This window comes from Hyperolius riggenbachi, chromosome 8 (assembly GCF_040937935.1).
Source record: "Hyperolius riggenbachi isolate aHypRig1 chromosome 8, aHypRig1.pri, whole genome shotgun sequence".
Lineage (NCBI taxonomy): Eukaryota > Metazoa > Chordata > Amphibia > Anura > Hyperoliidae > Hyperolius > Hyperolius riggenbachi.
This window is the reverse complement of record NC_090653.1, coordinates 164,218,557-164,236,785: the sequence shown is the minus strand read 5'-3', so window position 1 is coordinate 164,236,785 and position 18,229 is coordinate 164,218,557. Positions and strand designations below refer to the sequence as shown.

At 45.3% G+C, this 18,229-nt stretch overlaps 1 long non-coding RNA gene across 1 annotated transcript in view; it reads left to right on the top strand.

Moving 5' to 3' along the window:
- The first annotated feature begins 551 nt into the window (after positions 1–551).
- The window catches only part of LOC137528372 (uncharacterized), a 39,399-nt gene continuing 21,721 nt past the window's right edge, over positions 552–18,229 (top strand). The window contains exons 1-2 of the long non-coding RNA XR_011023377.1: positions 552–641; positions 6,405–6,487. This is a non-coding gene — a long non-coding RNA (uncharacterized lncRNA). The remainder of the gene's footprint in view (positions 642–6,404; positions 6,488–18,229) is intronic.

Sequence of the window (18,229 nt, the reverse complement as noted above, 5' to 3'; positions counted from 1 at the left end):
TGGGTAGCCTGGTGTCACTCTTCCCACCACATGTAGTCTGGTGACCCCCTCCTTCCAAATTACCCAACCCCTCAGATATCATAATTCAGTGGCCGGGTGACTTTCCCTCCCCAGACATCATAATCACATGGCTTCCTGTTGATCAACCTCCCCCCCCCCCCCCCCACCCCAAAGATATCAGAATTATGTGGCCTAGTAGTGGTGCCACCAGGTACCTGAGTTAAAGGGGCACTGTGGCGAAAAATTGTAAAATGTAAAATATGTGCAAACATAGACAAATAAGAAGTAAATTTTTTCCACAGTAAAATGAGCCATAAATTACTTTTTTCCTATGTTGCTGTCACTTACAGTAGGTAGTAGAAATCTGACAGAAGCGACAGGTTTTGGACTGGTCTGTCTCTTCATAGGGAATTCTCAGCAAGGCTTTTATTCTTTATAAAGATATTCCCTAAAAAGGATTAAAACAATAATGCTGGCCAGCTACCCTACTCGCTACACAGTTTTTTTTAGCAGTTGGACAGAGCAACTGCCATTCACTAAATGCTTTTGAAAATAAATAAATCCATGATAATCCCCCTTGAAGAGATGGGCTAGTTTAAAACCTGTCACTTCTGTCATATTTGTACTACCTACTGTAAGTGGTAAGTAAGGAAAAAATGTACTTCTTATTTGTCTATGTTTGCATATATTTTACATTTTACAATTTTTCGTCATAGTGCCCCTTTAACTGGCCTAATGACAACATAAACCCCGCACACACACACTTCCCGAAGTTTGAAGCAGGGCAGCAGTGATGGGAAGATCTCTCACCTGTTCTGCAGCTACTCCTTCTTCCAACAGCATGACTACTCTCCACTACTGACTACTCTCCACATGCTGGGTTTCACTGTTTCCTGCCATCACGCTAACACTGTTGCAATAGGGAGCTACAGCAGGCTTGAAGTTTTCCACACTTTGTCATATTACTGCCACAAACATGAATCACTTTTATTGGAATTCCACATGAAAGACCAATACAAAGTGGTGTACATGTGAGAAGTGGAACGAAAATTATACATGATTCCAAACATTTTTTACAAATAAATAACTGCAAAGTGGTGTGTGCATAATTATTCAGCCCCCTGAGTCAATACTTTGTAGAACCACCTTTTGCTGCAATTACAGCTGCCAGTCTTTTAGGGTATATCTCTACCAGCTTTTCACATCTAAAGACTGAAATCCTTGCCCATTCTTCTTTGCAAAACAGCTCCAGCTCAGTCAGATTAGATGGACAGCGTTTGTGAACAGCAGTTTTCAGATCTTGCCACAGATTCTCAATTGGATTTAGATCTGGACTTTGGCTGGGCCATTCTAACACATGGATATGTTTTGCTTTAAACCATTCCATTGTTGCCCTGGCTTCACGTTTAGGGTCGTTGTCCTGCTGGAAGGTGAACCTCCGCCCCAGTCTCAAGTCTTTTGCAGTCTCCAAGAGGTTTTCTTCCAAGATTGTCCTGTATTTGGCTCCATCCATCTTCCCATCAACTCTGACCAGCTTCCCTGTCCCTGCTGAAGAGAAGCACCCCCAGAGCATGATGCTGCCACCACCATATTTGACAGTGGGGATGGTGTGTTCAGAGTGACGTGCAGTGTTAGTTTTCTGCCACACATAGCATTTTGCATTTTGGCCAAAAAGTTCCATTTTGGTCTCATCTGACCAGAGAGCCTTCTTCCACATGTTTGCTGTGTCCCCCACATGGCTTGTGGCAAACTGCAAACGGGACTTCTTATGCTTTTCTGTTAACAATGGCTTTCTTCTTGCCACTCTTCCATAAAGGCCAACTTTGTGCAGTGCATGACTAATAGTTGTCCTATGGACAGATTCCCGCACCTGAGCTGTAGATCTCTGCAGCTCGACCAGAGTCACCATGGGCCTCTTGACTGCATTTCTGATCAGCACTCTCCTTGTTTGGCCTGTGAGTTTAGGTGGATGGCCTTGTCTTGGTAGGTTTACAGTTGTGCCATACTCCTTCCATTTCTGAATGATCGCTTTAACAGTGCTCCGTGGGATGTTCAAGGCTTTGGAAATCTTTTTGTAGCCTAAGCCTGCTTTAAATTTCTCAATAACCTTATCCCTGACCTGTCTGGTGTGTTCTTTGGACTTCATGGTGTTGTTGCTCCCAATATTCTCGTAGACAACCTCTGAGGCTGTCACAGAGCAGCTGTATTTGTACTGACATTAGATTATACACAGGTGCACTCTATTTAGTCATTAGCACTCATCAGGCAATGTCTGTGGGCAACTGACTGCACTCAGACCAAAAGGGGCTGAATAATTACGCACACCCCATCATGTATGATTTTCATTCCACTTCTCACGTGTACAGCACTTTGTATTGGTCTTTCACGTGGAATTCCAATAAAATTGATTCATGCTTGTGGCAGCAATGTGACAAAATGTGGAAAACTTCAAGGGGGCCGAATACTTTTGCAAGCCACTGTATGTAATCAGAAGGGGAAAGGGACTCCGGAGGGAGGAAGAGCATGTCACTGGAGCGGTAAGGTAACACCTTTCGATCCGCTACACACTTTACATTTGTGAAGGGGCCTGCTTCTCCCTTCCCACCCTCCCCCCAACCATTCCCAATAACGCAAGGCTGCCACCCACCTCATTGACCCTTTAAAATGGGCCTGATACACCATTGAAATAACAGTATATGTGAAATATCTTATTTATTTTCATCTATCCGGCCCCATGATATTTGAGCCACAGCCAGCATAATTAGCTCTGTGCCCACATCTTTCACCTTTTGGCAGCTGACTAACAAAGCTGAGTCAAAACTATTACCCACTTTAGGGGGAATAAACCGTGTGCTCAAGTAGCACAATCATTATTTTACACTTCTAACACCTCTTCCTCAGCACTTTACAGAAAATGTTAACTTAATCTCAATAAGGGCCCATTCACACTTGGGATCGCAGAACGCTAGAGTTTTGCGGCAGCATTTTTTGCGATTTTTGCTGTACATTTTCACGATTTTTGAGCGATCACAATTAGCACTTTTTCTTACATTGCAACCGCGAACACTCAAAAATTGCAAAAAAGCAATGCATGTGTAACTGTAAAAGAAAATAATATCACTCCAAGACCTTCTCTATGTAGCCAATGTAAGTAAAATCTTTATTACTCAGCTGAGGGCGTTCCCGTGCTAGTTTACACAGGCAGAGATCTACAGTCACACCATACCAGCGCAGAAAGGCGGGAATCCTTTGTCTACAGGCCTTTTTATACACCTGCTAATATTTTCCACCTTTTAGGAAGTCTCTTTCTATAAGTCCAATCAACACTGTGTTATGGTGGCTTGGACCTCCTTGCTGGGTGGGCCCCCTGTGTCCTTCGAAAGACTTCCTGTAAGATGACTTTCACTTTCATCCTCAAGCCATGGTTGACACTTAGACATGTTTCGTTTCCTCAGAATGACTTCAGAGAAGGCCTGCCCTGTGATCTGGCTCAAGCTTTCTTCTGCATAAACAACTGTATACTCAACACAAAGTCTCTGTGACTGTACAGCACTCTCACATAGGCAGTCTTTAGCAATACCACTTAGGGACAGAATTTGGGCCTCTCCAGGTTCTAGGTTGCTATCATCAGTAAGTTTACGCTGGACACTGGCTACTAACTGTACACACTTTATGGCTTAAATTTGGTTCTCAGGTCTATACTCATCTGACTGTGAATGTCTTTAGGTCAAGGTAAGTCCGGGCTGCCGCCTCCGGCCTCCAGGTAGTGTCTGGCCGCTGCCGCTGTCCTTACTGTATGGCCGCTGGGTCGCCCTAGCTTCCAGGCGACTGCTACAGCCTTTCTCTGTGCTGGTCTGGGCTCTCACCCTGCTCCGCACCGATTTGCTCCTGCTCAAGTCCTCTCTCCTTCACGCTCTCTCCCACTCTCTCTGGCTCCAACTAGTTCCCCCGGTTACTCCCTTCTAGACCCTGCCCCCTGCATCTGTGCTATATCTCTCTGACAGGCCGCGTGGGGCTCTGGAAAGTCCAAGCAAATTCCTCTACTTTGCATACTGTGGTCACCTAGCAACTGGTTATGCAACCTTTCTAGTGCTTACTTTCCCTTCTCATGCGCCGTTTTGGTTCTAGCAGAATGATACTTAGTCTTAAAGGCGCCACACACATAGTAATGGTTAAAGGGGAACTGAAGAGAGAGATATATGGAGGCTGCCATGTTTATTTCTTTTTAAGCAATACCAGTTGCCTGGCAGCCCTGCTGTTCCTCTGCCTCTAATACTATTTATCCATAGCCCCTGAACAAGCATGCAGCAGATCAGGTGTTTCAGACTTTAAAGTCAGATCTGACAAGACTAGCTGCATGCTTGTTTCTGGTGTTATTCAGATACTACTGCAGAGAAATAGACCAGCAGGGCTGCCAGGCAACTGGTATTGATTAAAAGGAAATAAATATGGCAACATCCGTATACCTCTTACTTCAGTTCCCCTTTAATGCAAAGTAGAGTGCCTCAGAAGAAGCTTATATTAAGCGAAACCGTCGTCAGGCAGACCGCTGCTCCCACATTGCCCCATGGCTGTAACATCAATAGGGTATGTCAATCAATTTTGCAATGCTATTTGCGGTAATGGATGTATAGTCACGAGGACTGTTACTATATAAAGTATATGGAGTTTACAAGCCTTACAGTAGTGCCGGATATTCACTCTACTTTGCATATGGAATAATGTCTATTGTTTCTATCCTGAGCACATTGAAGGTGCATACTCTATCAACTGTACTCTGGAGGTGCCCACTCTGAATTCCTAGGCAACGCAGTGCCAGTCACTTTTCTTTTTCTCTTTTTGAAAGCATACTAATGCTTAAAGAGAATCTGTATTGTTAAAATCTCTCAAAAGTAAACATACCAGTACGTTAGGGGACATCTACTATTACCCTCTGTCACAATTTTGCCGCTCCTCGCCGCATTAAAAGTGGTTAAAAACAGTTTTAAAACGTTTGTTTATAAACAAACAAAATGGCCACCAAAACAGGAAGTAGGTTGATGTACAGTATGTCCACACATAGAAAATACATCCATACACAAGCAGGCTGTATACAGCATTCCTTTTGAATCTCAAGACATCATTTTTGTGTTTCTTTCCCCCTGCAGCTATCTTCCACTGAAGTGTCAGGCTGTTTCTTCCTGCAGAGTGCAGACAGCTCTGCCTGTATGTAATTCCTCTTATCTTTTACAAGCTCAGAGGAGGATTTATCCAGCTTGTAAAAGATAAGAGAGAAGAGAGAAGCTGCCCTAATCTAGATAATACACAGGCAGTGTGCAGAGAGGGGCCGGGAGGGGGGAGATACATCATAGAACCACAACACTGAAGAAATTGGCAGCCTTCCAGACACAGGCTGACAAGTCTGACAAGAGAGAGATAAGTTGATTTATTACAGAGATGGTGATAGTAGAATGTGCTGCAGTAAGCTTTAAAGAGACTCCGTAACAAAAATTGCATCCTGTTTTTTATCATCCTACAAGTTCCAAAAGCTATTCTAATGTGTTCTGGCTTACTGCAACACTTTCTGCTATCACAGTCTCTGTAATAAATCGATGTATCTTTCCCCTGTCAGACTTGGGCCAGTGTCTGGAAGGCTGCCAAGTTCTTCAGTGTTGTGGTTCTGCTATGAACTCCCCCTTTCAGGCCCCTCTCTGCACACTGCCTGTGTGATATTTAGATTAGTGCAGCTTCTCTCTGCTCTCGTATCTTTTACAAGCTGGATAAAGTGTCCTCTGAGCTGGCTGGGCTTTCACATACTGAGGAAATTCAGACAAGGGCAAAGCTGTTTGCAGGAAGAAAAAAGCAGCCTGAAACTTCAGTGCATGAGAGCAGAAGGGGGAAAGAAACACACAAATGATCTCTTGAGATTCAAAAGGAAGGGTGTATACGGCCTGCTTGTGTATGGATGTATTTTGTATGTGTGGACATACTGTACATCAACCTACTTCCTGTTTTGGTGGCCATTTTTGTTTGTTTATAAACAAACTTTTTAAAACTGTTTTTAACCACTTTTAATGCGGCGGGGAGCGGCGAAATTGTGACAGAGGGTAATAGGAGATGTCCCTTAACGCACTGGTATGTATACTTTTGTGCGATTTTAACAATACAGATTCTCTTTAAGTAATCTGTAACCCTCTTTTGGGGGGTTACACATGCACCATGTTTACCGCGAATTGCGAATTGCCAACGATCGTGGCTGTGAGATGACTGTCATGTCGTTTACATAACACTAGCAATTTTGCAATTCCGGCAATTCGATGATTAGCGGTAAACAACAGCTAATCGTCCCATTGTGAAGGGGCCTTTACAGCCCCACTAAGGAGAAATTTGAACAAAACAATTTTTAATAATAACTTGACATGCAGGGACGGAAGTCACATGGTGATTGGCTGTACGGCACTTGTACACTGAAGAGGATTGAAAAGGACCTGTCCGCCACCAATAGCAGGTAACTTATAATGTTCTGCTACTCTGCCTTAAAGTGAACCTGAGGTGAAAATAAACGGATGAGGTAAACAATTGTATTTATTTTCCTACTCCTAAAAATTACTTTTTCAAATATTCCATGGTTTTATTTTATATTTAAACATTTACAAAGTAGAATGAAAGTTTTATTGTCTCTGCGCAATGGCAGTCTATTAAAGGGAATCTGAAGTGAAAATAAACGTATGATATAATGAATTTTATGTGTAGTACAGTCAAGAAATAGAACATTAATAGCAAATATATGAGTCTTATATTGTTTCCAGTACAGGAAGAGTTAAGAAACTTCACTTGTTATCTATGCAAAAGAGCTTCTCTGAGCTCCCTGACTAATTTAGTCAGAGAGCAGTGCTATTTTCTGAAGCACTTATACATCAAATAAACAGTGAAAGACAACTTCAGATACAATTTTACTGCTGGGAAGTTCAAAGGGTCATTAGCTCTGCCCTGTTTTATTGTTTAACCACTTCACCCCAAAGGGGTTTTTACCCTAACAGACAAAAGCGATTTTAATAATAATAATAATAATCCGAACATTTGTATAGCGCTTTTCTCCTGTTGGACTCAATGGGCCTGATTAACAAAGCGGTGATAACCAAGTTATCACGCCTAAAAGACTTTAGGCGTGATAACCTTTGCACCGCTGCGTTAGCACCACTTTGTGCTGGTGATCGCGCGCAAAGTCCCTGCGCGCAGCGCCCATAGGATTTAATGGGTGCATCGCGCACACCGCGCGCATCACGCTGTGCGCTGCGCGACTGCGTACGTAAAACTTTGTGTGCGGGAATTTCACGCGAGTTTCTTCTTATCACACCTATACTGAGTTTAGGCGTGATAAAGGGCTTTTCACTGGCATGCAAACAGTTTGCACCGCTTTGTAAATCAGGCCCAAAGTGTTCAAGAGCTGCAGCCACTGGGACGCGCTCAAGAGGCCACCCAGCAGTGTTGGGGAGTCTTGCCTGGAACTCCTTACTGAATAGGTACTGACCCTAGCCAGGATTTGAACCCTGGTCCCCATGTCAACGGCAGTGCCTTTAACCAGTACACTATCCAGATTTTCACCTTTCAGTGCTCATCCCTTTCATTTGCCAATAGCTTAATCAGTACTAATCACAATTAAATGATCTATATCTTGTTATCTCTCCCCTGCCCTCAGTAGTTGTATTCTGCCAAGAAAACTTTTATGGCTGTAATTTGCTAATCAGTGAGGTTTACTATACCCCAAAAGGTACTGACAAGAGAGAAGCTGTCACTTAGGGCCCGTTTCCACTATCGCGAATTTGCATGCGTTTGCCGCATGCAAATTCGCATAGCCAATACAAGTGGATGGGACTGTCAGGATTTCTGAGCGTTTTCGTCCACGTGAAAAATACGCATGGCAGAGCCTTCAGAATTCGCATACCGCATACCGATATGCGGGTGTATGCAAATTCGCATGAAATCAATGGAAAAGCACACAGGCACTGCCATGGTTAAATTCGCATACAGCGTCATTTATGCGAATTCGCATGAAAATTCGCATGCATCCACATGCGAAATTCGCATCCGCATGCAATTTTTTACCGCGGCGATTTGCACCGCACAAGTGGAAACAGGCCCTTACATGCCGGAAAATTAACTCTTTCAGGAAGCAAAAAAAAAAAAAAACAGATAAACAGCATGGTTATTAGTATGTTTTGCACTGTACTTATCTCATCATGTCACATGTCGCCTCAGGTGCACTTTAAATACAGGAGCGGCTCCCCTTCCTCTGCAGCAAATATCACCAGCCAGCGGCAATAAATACCGGGAAATGCTGTCAGCAAACGGCGTCACACACAGGTGAATTCAGGCAGCACAAATCTTCTGGGATTTGCCCATTTTTATTTTCTGAAACTTGGTGGGTTAGATGGTGGTCCTGGCAGACAGATTTCTGCTGGGGGGGGGGGGGGGAGTTGGGGGGCATTACAACAGAGGCGTCCCAGCCACCAGGCAAGGACAAACGGTGGCCTGGAGCATCGGGTGGGGGAGGGGCGCCGCCGCAGGGGGGAAGTACCCACCTTCCCCTGCCAGACTGTGTGACCCCTGTGGTCCAATAGACGCCACGCCAGTTCACCCCCGCAGCCCGCAGCTCACTGCTCCAGCCTGCATAGTCTTCCGGCAGGCAGAGCAGGGCTACGGGAAGATGGCGTCCTGAAGCCCTGCACTGGAGACTATTTGTGTCTCCAGTAACAGAGCTTCAGGCGCCATCTTCCTGTAGCCCTGCTCTGCCTGTCAGCGCGGGACTTTCTGAGGCTGGCTGCGCTGCTGCAGGAAGATCATCGGGGGAGCTGTGCCCAGGGAGAGGAGTCTTATTTTATGGTGAAAGATTGCCACATTACAATTATTTTATGGTGAATCATTGCTGCTTTATAATTATTTTATGGTGAATCATTGCTGCGTTATGATTATTTTCTGGTGAAAGATTGCCACATTACGATTATTTTATGGTGAATTATTGCTGCTTTATAATTATTTTATGGTGAATCATTGCTGCGTAATGATTATTTATGGTTAATTTTTGCTGCGTTATGGTTATTTTATGGTGAATCATTGCTGCGTTATGGTTATTTTCTGGTGAAAGATTGCCGCATTACTTTTATCTTACGGTGAAACATTGCCGCGTTACGATTATTTTCATCAGGGGGCACCACACGGGAAAGGGGGGGGAGTCACGGGTTTTTCTCACCTGGAGTGACAAAATGGCTAGAGACGCCCCTGCATTACAATGTAGCTATGCCCCTGACTGGAGTGGATATTTCTTCATATTTGGCTATTTGGCTGGATTACAGCTCTAGAAATCAACTGCAGTGATCTGAGCAATAGCGAGACTCTCCAGGATTTATTGTTTACATTTGAAGTGCAAAAAACCTCTTCGGCGTGTAGAGAAATAATGTGTTACATGTACCTAGGATTTCCAAACTTTGATATATATTACTGCTTCCAATAATTTATGCTGGGGGGCTGGAGGGGGCACATGATTAATGAAGTGGCGAAACAACAGGCAGTAGCTCAATAAAGCAAATTGTTGTCAGTATTCCTTAGTTCCTGGATGCGGTAGAAGGTACTGTTTAGTTAAGCTGATTGCCTACATAAAGCTTTCAACCACCACACCCCCTGTGTGGGTAGCCAAATGCTGCTAATTGACCTCAAAAATGTGGTGAAGGGATTTGGGGTCTGGCTGTGCAGTTGGAAGAAGCATCTTGTGGTTTACTTTTAATTATAAAGATCACCCGCTTTTGTCTCATGGATCTTTATAGTCAGGAAATGAGAAAACACAGGTCACAATATTAAAGGGTGCCCATTGTCTCCAACTTATGGGTAAATTAATCCCTTCATTTCTGGAACTACTTTCAATTATTAGAAGAGACAGTCATCAGCTCTTACATAAAATGATTGATGTTTCCTCTGTGGATTTTCAGTCTCCTCAGTCAGTACAAAAGAAAGATTTCTGCAGTATTAACTGTGCTAGGGCTGTGCAGCAGTCTGTCTGGGCAGCACAGAACAGCACTGTCTGCTTGGCTTAGAGCCTCTGTTTTCCCCTGTTCCTGTTTTAGCATCCTCTTACAATCCAGAAACGTATCAATTGTTTGATTGATGTCCATTTCATTTTGCCCCATGGTATATGTAGTGATCCTGTATGTATGGCATAATAGAACCATTAGATTGTTAGCTCTGCATGGATCAAGGTCAAAGCCTGAAATACAAATTCATGGCCACGTATGCTGCCATACTCCTATTTATTACAATGTGATTGCAGGCTGTAAGCTGTGTACTCAACTTTCGATTTGTTTGAGCGATGAGCTCTTGTTTATGCGTGGAGGACTAGCGACAGTTGCGGAGACAGAACTTTTCAATCGCACGGCAAGTGCTGTCTCTAGCGACAGTTCGGGGTGCGCGCCTCATACACACGGGGCAACTGTCGCCCAGACATGCGCGTGCCACGTGTTTGTGGCGACAGTGGTGCCCCGTGCCTTAAGCCCCATACTCACGGGCTACAATTGTCACCGCAACCACGTGGCATGCGCGTGTTAAAGCGACAGGTCGTCCATGAGTATGGCGCGCGTGCCCCGAACAGTCGCTCGTCACTGCTGTCGCCAGGCGATTGGCGCGGTCAATTGCCTGTCGACAGTTGCCGCCGCAACTTCGCCGCAACTGTCGCTAGTCCGCGTGTGCCAACCAATATGCAGTGCGCGAAGTTTCCGGCGAGGGGGAGGAATGTCGGCGACAGCTTCCGTCGCACCACTAATCCCTATTCCGCAGTGTGTATGCGGAAGGACCCGGCGATGAGCTGTCGCCGATCTGTCACACACACGCTCCCGTGTGCTAGCGACCAGCTACATTTGTAGCTCGTGAGTATGGGCCATTAAGCCTCGTACTCACGAGGCACAAATGTTGCAAGTCGCAAAGAAAAAAGATAAAAAGCAGCGACAGCTCGTCGCCAGGTCCCTCTGTGCTACAGCCGTTCACACGGCGCACAGAGGGACGGAGATTCCGCGCTGCTGTAGGCATCCATGTGCACAAAACAGTGCTGCCCAATTCAGTATAACTGAGAACACAGTGCCACTTTGCACTGCAACATGAAAAGTGTCCCTGTGCGCTTAATATACATTTAACACTGTGGTGCTTTAAAGTTTGTAAACTTGTCAGTATTTTTATTATTTTTGTATATGATGTTAAAATGTGATCTCATTCTTGTGCAAGTCTCAAAACTACATCATGAGAAAGCAATAAGACAAATGAGTCCAAAACATTTATTTATTGAGGAATGACCCAAAGTTAAAAGCTTGTGGGCTGTAAAAGATTTGACTCTCTAAAATTATGAGTTAAAGAGGAACTTTACATAAACAAAAATTGGTACAGTTCAAGTCTTTTAGGTATTTACTATTAATAAAAAAATGTTCTTCCCATTTCAACCTACAGCCAGCTAAGAATTTCAAAAATTTTAAAGTGGTTCAAATTGCACTTCTGTGCAAGCCTAACAACACTACACTCTGCACTCTTTTAAGATGGGAACACATTAATGCGCAACAGAGATTGGGACATGAACCCTCAGGCGACAGTTCATGGCCAAGGCTGTAGAGAGATGTCCCTAGGTAGAAGGCAAGAGACGTTTTCTGGCACTGCGGAGAGTAGTGTATGGATGATGTGCGACACACAAGGTAGAGGGCGGAGCACGGGAAAGAACAATGGAGTCAGGCTGCGTTTGGGTGAGACGATCCAACATGCCATAAGTCTCTTACATCAGGTTCCCTTTAAGGAACAGAAATGTGGGTTTTCATTTTTCATGTATCATCTTCACATAAGGGGCTTGATTCACTAAAGCGTGATAACTGCTATCACAAAAGTTTACACACGAACAGCATTAGTTCACGTGATAAACGAAGGTTATCACGCGTTCACGTGCGCTTTTCGAGTGAAACACGCACTTGATCGCGCACAAACGTTCGTTTATCTGGCTTGATTATTTAAACTGTGAAAAGACAAATATCACACCTTATCAAAAGTTATCACATGTTATCAAAGTTAGCATGCCTTATCAGAGTAGCATAGCGAGCTCTACGAACCCGCAGGGGCTCAGGGCAGGATGAGTGCCATTGCCAATTAGCAGGCATAAGTTTGTAGTGCTCGCTATACTACTCTGATAAGGCGCGTTAACTTTGATAACGGGCTTGAATCACTAAACCGTGATAACTCATATCACGGCCGCACTAGCGTTTTCATGCATGTTTTTACGTGGTCGCAAACTTTTTCGCACAATCGTGTGCAAAAACTTGCTATTGCGCGCTAAAACGTGAAAATGTGCGTGGCCGTGATTAGCACGGTTTAGTGAATCAAGCCCAACGTGTGATAACTTTGGTAACATGTGATAACTTTGATAACGTTTGATCAGGGCCGGTCCGCCCATAAGGCGAACTGAAACATTTGCCTCAGGCGGCACTTCTGGGGGGGCGGCACCCGCCTGTCCATGGGTGTGGGGGGGCCGCGAGCTGGAGGGGGTACCGGCAGGGAGAGGGTATTGGGCCTAGCGGCAGGGAGGGGGGTCGGACCCCCCCTCCCTCGCCTGGGTCCCCTTATCTGCGCTCCCCCTCCAGCTTTAAAAAGTTAAGTAGCAGCCGCTAGTAAGAGGCAACGGGCGGGGATCACTCACCTCTTCCGCGTTCCAGCGTGCGCTCCACTGTCGTCACTACCTGCAATGCCGTCCACTTACAATACAGTGGGCGGCGTTGCAGGAAGTGACGACAGTGGAACGCACGCTGGAACGCGGAAGAGGTGAGTGATCCCCGCCCGTTGCCTCTTACTAGCGGCTGCTACTTAACTTTTTAAAGCTGGAGGGGGAGCACAGATCTCGGAACCCAGGCGAGGGAGGGGGGGTCCGACCCCCCTCCCCGCCGCTTTGCCCAATACCCCCTTCCTGCCCACTACCCCCTCTAGCTCGGCGGCCCCCCACCCACGGCTTGAGGGGGGGGGCGGGGATTTTTTCTAAATTTGCTTCAGGCGGCAAAAAGTCTAGGGCCGGCCCAGCGTGTGATAACTTTGATGAGGTGTGATATTTGTCCTATCACGGTGCAGTGAATCAAGCCCATCACGTGAAGTAATGCTTTTCATGTAAAAACGTTTGTGAGCGCCAGTTCGCGTGATAACTGCTGTGATAGCAGTTATCACGCTTTAGTGAATCAAGTCCAAGAAGTGTGTCCTGGCTCAAAAAAAAATAAAACTTTTTTTCATGACTTTTGCAAAACTACTGCTACTACTTTGCAAAACATGTAATTGATGCTCACCAGGCTATAAAAAAAAAAACAGTCCGTTGTCATGGCTGCCATGCATAAACTGAGGCAATGTCGCACTCATAATATCCATGTCTAGAGCAAGTTAACCCACAAACCATACCAAGAGAAAGGTGTGTAATAGTCCAAGAGAGCTTTCAGATCCCAAGATACAGATATTGGCAAGGGAAAGGTAATTATTCATGATTAATTAAGAACATTAAAGGACTTTTTTGTAGTTGCATTTTTATTTAAATTTAACCCTATGTGGAAATGGAGCACCGGAGGAAGGAAAAAGCCCCTTGTCCATGGATTAGACAAGGGCTCTGAGGGAGAGGGGGAGGCTTGCCCCCCCTTTCCTCCAGATCCCCCCAATACCATGGACCATGCGGGCTGGTATAGCTCAGGGGGCAAAGCCCCAGTCGGCTGGGGCTCCACATTCTGGCTATCCCAGCCTGCATGGGGGACAAGGGGTTAAAGAGGCTCAGGAGGGAGACCCAAAGTAATTTTTGGGGAGATTCCCCACACTTTGAATATACATACAATATATATATATATATATATATATATATATATATATATATATATATATATATATATATTTCCTGCACGTACAGGGGCTTTGCTATTAACTGCTTAAGTTGGCGGCCATTAACATTTTTAAAAAATAACCATTAAAAAGCATTTGTGTGTTTTTGTTGACTATTTCGCACTTGAACCTCCTCCGCCATGCCACTGTCCAGGTTTTGGTACACTTTTTAAACCTTTTTCACAGAAATTGCAGCTGCAGAGATGCCCTGAAAGTTCTAGATGTTTGCCTGCCATTAAAGTCTATGAACTCGCTGCAAACGGATGGTTCACAAATTTTCATGGTACATTTGAGAACGCTTCGCAAACACAAAATTTTGTTGTTTGGCCATCACTATCGGTTTGCAATACACCATGTGAATAATCCAGAAAGCTGTTAGAATAATGTTCTGTGGATGAATGAGATGAAAATAGCACTTTTGGTTGTGAATGAAAATGGTGGTTGGTTCTGCTTGGTGAAAGACATTCCAGCATAAGAGCCTTACACCATCTGTGAAACATGTAGGTAGCGCATACAAGATCTGAACATATTAATATTACAGACAAAGAAAATGTATATCACACGTTTCTTCTGGCAGACTTAATGCACCAGAGCTGCAGCCACTAGACAAAGACAGACAAATAGCATTTATATCGCGCTTTTCTCCTGGCGGACTCAAAGCACCAGAGCAGCAGCCACTAGGGCGCGCTCTATAGCAGTAGCAGTGTTAGGGAGACTTGCCAAAGGTCTCCTACTGAATAGGTGCTGGCTTACTGAACAGGCAGAGCCGAGATTCGAACCCTGGTCTCCTGTGTCAGAGGCAGAGCCCTTAACCATTACACCATCCAGCCACTGCTAGGATGCTCTATGGGCAAGTAGCCCAAGTAGTAGTTAAGGAGTCTTGCCCAAGGTTTCCTCAATAAATAGGTACTGGCCTACTGAACAGGAAGAGCCAAGACTCAAACCATGGTCTCCTGTGTCAGAGGCAGAGTCCTTAGCCTGTACACTATCCAGACACTTTCCAGCCATATTACAGAACAAGTTGTATACTGTGTAGCACTAATTTGTGTTACAGCATTGTTTTCATGAAGGTAGAGTTCCACTTTCATGATTCTGGATGGCACAGTCAGCATTTTGAACTTAAATATATTCAAATGTTTGTGGAAGGACCAGAAACAAACGCACGTATCAAAAAGAACACTGTCTGGAAGTTCATGATCTACAAAACTTTATATTGATTGTGTTACATACTCAAAGTTACAAAAGTTGCTGGAAATATACTGACACAAACAAATTAAAAATGACTTGAAGCCACCACAATCGATCAAGAAGCCAGCTTCAGTGAACAGTGGTGAAAGGCAAGCCTCCTATGAGGCAGTGTGAATGAGGTATGTGTTGTACCTATTGTGGCTTTGTACCGTACAAACTATTCCCTATTTAGCAGCTCATACTAATAGTTGTGCTTTGTTCCTGGGCACACCGCACACTACTACATGCCCAGCACTTGGTCTGTGGTAATCTACCACTTGACGGTTGGGACTGACTTTATCTGGGCTTGTTCAGGGAATGCTGTTAATTATCCCCTGAGATGACATGATCTGCAGCAGCAAGGACCACCATTAACAGGAAATTTGGCAATCTGGCCTACCCAGAGCAGGGAGCATGTGTAAGGCAGTGCAGAAAGCAGTGTGGGCAAGGTCAGGTGTGCATGCTTCCATGTGAAGTGATGCAGCCGGCAGCATGTGTTATTCATATCCTCGTATGGAATTCTTATTAGTGACTGGTTATATGTTTTAATTGTTTGCTTTTTTAACTTGGTTGTGTCAAGACGTATGCAGCAACTATGGAATATGGGGTTTGTGACAATCAAGATAAAGTTTTGTGAGAGATATTTGGATTTCCAGGAAGTGTTCTTTTTGATCTATTGAAGTGTTCCAGATAACTCCGCAAGATGTTAATCTTCATGGATTTACTCAGCTTTAACCACTTGCCGACCGCGCACTCATACCGCGCGTCGGCAAAGTGGCAGCTGCAGGACCAGCGACGCAGTATTGCGTCGCCAGCTGCAGGCTGATTAATCAGGAAGCAGCCGCTCGCACGAATTGAATTCCTGTCAATTCACGGCGGGGGGCTCCGTGAATAGCCTGCGGGCCGCCGATGGCGGCTCGCAGGCTAAATGTAAACACAAGCGGAAATAATCCGCTTTGTTTACATTTGTACGGCGCTGCTGCGCAGCAGCGCCGTAAGGCAGATCGGCGATCCCCGGCCAATCAGCGGCCGGGGATCGCCGCCATGTGACAGGGGACGTCCCGTCGCTGGCTGCACAGGACGGATAGCGTCCTGTGCAGCCCGGATCTCCAAGGGGGGGCCAGGTAGGAGAGGGAGGGGGAGGATTTTGCCACGGAGGGGGGCTTTGAGGTGCCCCCCCCCGCAACACCCGGCAGGCAGGAGCGATCAGACCCCCCCAGCACATCATCCCCCTAGTGGGGAAAAAAGGGGGGCGATCTGGTCGCTCTGCCTGCACGCTGATCTGTGCTGGGGGCTGCAGAGCCCACCCAGCACAGATCAGCTACAACAGCGCTGGTCCTTAAGGGGGGGTAAAGGGTGGGTCCTCAAGTGGTTAAAGGGAGTGTAGTACCTTAATTCCACAGAATACACAGATAGCGCATGTGGCAACCCAGAACCACTAGGAAAATATAAGGGGCTAAAAGAGTAAAATAGACCAAAAGAGTAAGCAAATAAATTATATTACTGATTACTGAATTTTCACCTTAGGATGTGTAATTATACAGTTATTATGGCTGTTGCTCTTGCCGTAATTAACATTACAGCCTATGACCGCGGCTAAATCCGGTGTAGAGTGTCACATATTGGGTGCCAAAATGACCTGCTTTGCAGTCCAAGCCTTAGGCCCGGTTCACATTAGCGGTCGCCCTCCGGAATCGCCGTGCCGGAGCCGGACCGCATGCGGAACGGACGTAACGGACGCACGGCATAGCAATGAAAGTCTATGCGTCCGTTTACATGCGTCTGTTTCGTCCGGACCGGAGCTGGACCGGATCTGGACTCCGGCATAAGATCCAACATGCGCTATTTTTTGGTCCGGCTCCTCCGGCAGACGTATCCGGAGCGGAGCCGGACTGTTGCATCCGGCCAATACAAACCAATGAGAACCGGAGAGCGCACAAAACACTGGCTATAAAAAACGGACGTTCTACCCCACTTCCTATGCTTTTTCTAGTGGCCATTTTGGATGGGGACCACATGGGCCCAGCGTTCACAGAGTGGAGCAGCAGGGATTTCATGCTGGAGCTCTTTGGCAGCAACATGTCTGATGATATGTCTGATAACGAGGAGGTGAGGCCTTCTCCCCACATAGTAGTAGGTGAACAACAGGAAGGAAAGAATTCCCAGGTACGAGTAAAAAATGACTGGATCCATGGTCCCAACTGCAGTCTCTGTATCCACGGATGGTCTCCACACATCCACCTGTCTCCAACAATGACCCCAGAGCTTCTGCTGACTTCCCAGACCCCAGGTATTTACAGGTTGTTATCTCTTTAAGAAACCGGATCCGGACCGCAACCGTGTTCATACCGCACGGAAAACGGATGCAAACGGACCGGATCCGGACCTGATCCGGATAGGAACAGTACGGATTAGGTCCGGTCCGGATCCGGTGCGGTCCGGACATCCGTTCCGGTTTTTACAAAACCGCAAGTGTGAACGGGGCCTTATAGAGCCATATCAACCTCTGCCATGCTAATGAGGACCAGAAAGTCCAAAACAGGCTGTATGCTTGTTGGGTTGATGTGCTATAGGCTTACTATACACCATCAGTTCTGGATGTGAGCCTGGCTTCAGGGGCATAAAGAGATGATTTGCATATTCAGCCATAATGCATCATGGGAAACCATAGTAGCTCACTTAAAGCTTAATTATCACAAATATCTTCTGTTTTAAGAAGGCTTAATATACTTAGCCCCTTCATGGTACTTTTTATCTTATGAAAAGAAGCCAACAAGCATTTATAATGAGCTTAAGCTGTACAGTTAACATTCCTCCAATTCATTGTGCAGGACCATTCAGCACTTACAAGAAATACATAGCTGTAGTTATTGTTACCCAATGGCAAAAGTTCACTTACCTTACAGATATGTAACTTTGCATTACCATATTTTGATTTATAAATGAACATGCATAATGTTTGGGAATCATTTGTTTAACAAAGCTCTCACTTTCTAGTTTAAGAACATGGGTGAAGAACAGAGATCACTTTTTAGGTCATATTTCTGCAGCATTAAAAACATTAAAGGGACTCCGAGCAGTGCAGAAACTATGGAAAGATTCATAT